We start from the raw sequence: 5,150 nt of genomic DNA on the forward strand, positions 1-5,150 counted from the left end.
ATTTCCTAGATTCTTAGGAAATTAAAAATTTGTAAACATTTCATTGGCAAGACGTTCTGTCTATAGTACATATAATTTCTACATACAGTTTTTAATTGATGAGCTTAACATATATTTGATCACCGTACTGTATTTTAGGGGAGAGATATACCATTCTTTTTTTTTTTTTTCTTTATAACATTATTTATTTTTTTAACAATATTGGAAAAATTTTTTAATTAGTTTATTTTTTAGTTTTTGTTTTTATTTGTCGGCTTTCCTCTTTTTTAGCAACGATTTCTATTTCATCAATAAGCAGAATTTTTCGACCACATCTTCATATTTACAAATAAAAATATATAACAAGAAAGGTTCATTAATTCTAAAATACTAATTAAAAATTTCTCTCCTGCACCGAAACCCTATATCTATTGATAAGAATTAAGATAAAATTTTTGTTGTGCGTTTGAATTGTTATAAAATAAAATTATAGATAGAGAAACTTTTCTTGTTTAATTCTGCAAGTTTCCTTTTCGATTCTCATTATGTGATTAGAAGAAAAAAAATGTGCTCTCTGTTTAATTTGTTCCCTTTTTTAATAGAAAATTCTTCTAATTTTTGTTCTATCAACGATTTGAGTAAGAAAGAAATATAAATTAAGTCTTTAAAAAACATAATAAAATACTATTATATCATATGATAAGAATAAATAATTAAATTTTAAAGACTCTTATAGACACAGAGCATTCACTCTTTTCTTTCCTTTAGTATAAATGCTTTATTAGAAGATTACAATTAATTTTTAGGTAATTTGATTATCAGATTACTAACTATTTTTATAATAACATAATTTTCATAATTTTAATTTGTTTGACATTACTTGAAAAATGCATATTACAAGGACAATTAAAAATACAAATCCGACATTTGATGTCAATAAATATAAAAAAATCAGTTCGTACATAAACTTCGTAAAAGTGGAGAAAATTTTACTTTACGAAAAATGAAATAAAACCGCGCAAATCCTATGTCGAAAAGTTCTGGTAGGATCGTCCGGGAATTTCGGCCAAACGCCTTAGCATATGAATGCCGCCTCTGTCCCGCGAGATATACGATTTTTTCCCTGTTCCCCCGTAAATGGAAATTCGAAAACGCGACTGATGACCGGAGGTTTGGCGAACACGGGACGGGGAGAATCTTGGTATATATCTTCTTCGTTGGAATGAGGATGGCACGTGCTCGTTCTCTCTATCTTCGTCCTTGAAGGCCGTAAGGACGGACCGGGGGTGCGGCGGAAGTAAATTTGTGAGCGCGATGGACAGTCGCCGACACAATGGCTGCGTTTAATAGTACATTAAGCACACATCGCGGAACGACCTCGATCATGACCGCCGTGACGAACTTTTCCTTGAACAGCGAGGCACAATGATCACATCCGGATGCAGCCCCCCCATATAGGGATGTTACAGGCGTGTGCAAAAATACTGTTGAACGTAACAATATTAATATCATATTTTTTAATTTCGAGTTCAATTTTAGAGTATATATTCAGTACATTAAAATTTTTCTAAGTATTAACAATTTTTTATTTTGTGACAATCGACATGGAAAGACTTACAAGATTTAACAATAACGGTAATTTAATTGGATTATTAAAGTAATCGGATATTCTTCAGATAACGCAATCAAAACAAACTCTATCAATAATATCAAAGTTGCTGGTACTGCATGGTAAAATTATCAATTATTCGTATGGATGTAGCTAGATCTCAACATGAAGCAGATAAAAATTGTCAATTGCTTCAAAGAACTGAAATGAAATAGCTTGTATTTTCTACTGTTCATAAAATCGCGGATAAATGTAGAAGCAAATATTTGGCTTCAATTCGTCGTAATCACTTGAAAATGATACGCTACGCTATTCCGTAAAGGAGAAACAACTCGTTTCTTTGTGCTCAATTACGGGGAAATACTGTATCTTGATCTGTACGAAGTATCGGCGTATAATACGTACTCGATGTATCAGTTTAGATTGCGTTGCAACGTCGGACTAAATTGCCGCAATCGTTATCCACCGCCAGGAAAGAACTGTTCGAAATGAGTTTCCTTCGATCGACTTCCGGCCTCGGGCCGAGCAAGGAGGCATCGACGTTCTCGCACGTACGTCGGTTTGCAGCGGTTTGAGCAATTGCACGCGCTCCGCCTCGTTACCGCGCTACGTAATTGGTAATTGGTAATTGTTGGCAATTGGCCGCGCAATATCGCGCGCCAATGACGCACTTATATCGATGTAAATTATGGGGCGGCGTACCGTGTCCGACGGCAAATTCACCTTTAAAGCGGTCGCTCTGAATATTCAGCGGGCAATTTTAATTACCATTCAATGGCGCATTGCCATTACGCGCGATGCCATGCTGGAAATTAGCGTAAAAATCGCTACCAGGCTTTCACGCGATCGCTCAAGTGCACGTGCGTGCGAATTGAATCGCAATGAGCACTGCTAGAAATGTTTGGCAACAATTTCGTGTAAACACTGTAATCGGGAACGCTTCTAACAACATCTTGTTGATTCCAACGTAGACATAGACAATAGCCTAATCGTTCTTCTTCACGCACAATACAAGAATAGAATATGCTTTCCATTATGCATATTGTATTATAAATTCAAGATAGTAACGATATTAAAATTGATTAACGGCTATAATCGATTATAATTCTATTTTAGTTTTTGTCAGACAAAGCAATCTCGTTTACAAAAAAAAGTGTAGTAACGAAAATAACAATGTAGTTACTGCAATCATAGATGTAAAAGATTAGACTTCGACCTCGAATCTTATAATTAGCATCTGTGCTTGGTGTGGACGAAAAATGCAATGTTGAATCATAACAGCATTTTTCTTCAACTCGCAATGCTTAACCACATATTTTCCAAAGCGATGCTGATCATTCATAGGAATGCATAGTCTATTCTTAAGGCAGTGGCACTTACACATCAGAAAAAGCAATAAGCATAATCAGTAAGCAAATCAACATGTTTGATTTACTACTGCTTACGTTATTACCTTTATGTTTCCACTGTGATTGGCCAATTCGCTTATTGCTTATGTTTTACTCTTTACGTTTTTCCGTGTACGTCTATGGCTGCACTATGCTACTCTTGCTTCAAGAGTATCAGGCACATAAAAACGTAAGCAGTAAAATGTAAGTATAGCGTATACAAATCAACATTGTAGATTTGCTTACATTATTGCCATATGGTCTTTCCATAGATTGCTTACTGCTCGTGTTCCTAATGATCTTGATCCTCAACACCTTGAAATTCGTAAAAATTTAGATCAGTTAAGTAAGCATCGATCACTTAACGTTCGTCTCGTGGAAGGAGCACGTATCGATCATACCGTCGAAAGACAGAAAGACACTGCGGCGTTATCTCACGCGGCGATTCAAAGCGACGGAAGTGAGCAGGGGGCAGAGGCGGAAGGAGCCGGTTTTTCGGGAACGACTGCCGCCGTAGGTGTCGAAGGGACACGAGGCTCGAACGAGCCCGCAATTAGGCGGTCCCGGGGTCGACGACGGGCGCACAAGCGACAGGGTCGGGCATTATGCAAAGCAGATTTTAAATTTAGATGCGGCCCACTGTGGCCCATGCACAGCGCACACACCCGCGTCGCGCTGCGCGCAATACACGGCAAATACGTATACGAGCGTTCGTGTGGCGCGCGCGAACCCACGCGGGCCACACGTAAGAGTCTGTAAGCGTGGGTCGTGTCGTGCTCGACAAATTAGCGCGTTTTAAATCCAATCCGTGCTGAAAGGGGGAGTCGTTGTGGATGGCTATGCCATGAGGATGGGAACGAGAACGCGGGGGAAAGGTGGCTAGAAGGGTGGCTGTCGGGCTGTTTTGCATTTCTCGCGCGCGCGCCGAACATTTGAGGTGTAAAATATTAAATCCAGGCACCTCCGCCATATCGCCTACGTCCTCGGCAGGGAGGAGGATAGAGAGAGAAAGACAGAATGAGAGTAGGGGCGAGCGGAAAGGGGTTGGAAGCTGCCCCAGAAGGGGAAGGAGGATACGGCGAGGCGGCTCTGCGGCGCGCACTCAGCAAGTTTACATTTAAATGTAAAAGTGCCGAGTGCCGCTAGGCGAAAGCTGCTGTTTTGCATTCGAAAGCTCATGATTGCCTCTGAGCTTTGCTTTTGATGCCGAGGCATTTCGCGCTGTCGACGGACGGAGAGCTGCGCGTCGCTAAAGTCTGGTCGACTTTGGCTTCGGTCGAGATGGAGCGCGCTATACAGAAAGGCGCGCTCCCCGCTTTCGTTCTACGTCTTTTCACATGCGGACGCTTTCGTCAATTCCGATTCGATTTTGTTGTAGCGAAAAGCCATGAAAAGTTTATTTCGAAACACGTGTTTATTATTCTCGAATTTTCTGAGCATTTGGAAATCTGAGCTTTTGTAGAGAGTAACTTTGGTAAAAACCTGAAATTGTAATATCAAATTAACGTCGGGTAGAATGTTTTAGCAAAACATATGTCATAATGATGTCATTCGATATACTTTGACGACGATTTTGTGATGAATTCTTGACATGTTCATTTTTAAGTGGTTTTAACTAATAAATCACTTTTTGAGAATCAAAATCCCCGTCAAAAGTATGCTTGAATGTATTTAAGTTTTTCATTTTAAATTTAATTTCAACAATCTTTAGGCGGAATTAGATTATGTACGACTCGCGAGACAGCGTATGCGTCAATAATATCGTTGCATATTTTTCATAGATATAACATTTTCCGTATAGAGAGAATGCCATCCCTCGCGTAAGTACACACGAGTCTGCGCGCGGGAGTGCACCCACACGTTTGTCCGTTTGATTTCCGGGATCTAATCAATTCTCGGAAGGCGAAACGACAGACGAGCGGGTTACGAGCAAGCGAGGCGAGCGAGCTGGCCGTTATTCCTCTAATATGTATGTTTCTTATGAGCGCCGGTAAAAGGGCTCCGTGCAATTTCCTATGATAGATCGAGTCCCGCGGACAAGTTCCATTACGGCCGGCTCTGAATTATTGAGCTGGCAATTCCCTGGCGACACGCGGTACGCCCTGCATCAAAGTGTCAACGGGCTCATTAAGCCTCCAAATCAGGTGAACTAACGCGGTAACCGGTCGACCGTT

The sequence above is a fragment of the Cyphomyrmex costatus genome, unplaced genomic scaffold (genome assembly GCF_001594065.2).
Source record: "Cyphomyrmex costatus isolate MS0001 unplaced genomic scaffold, Ccosl1.0 scaffold457, whole genome shotgun sequence".
In the NCBI taxonomy this organism is placed as follows: Eukaryota; Metazoa; Arthropoda; class Insecta; order Hymenoptera; family Formicidae; genus Cyphomyrmex; species Cyphomyrmex costatus.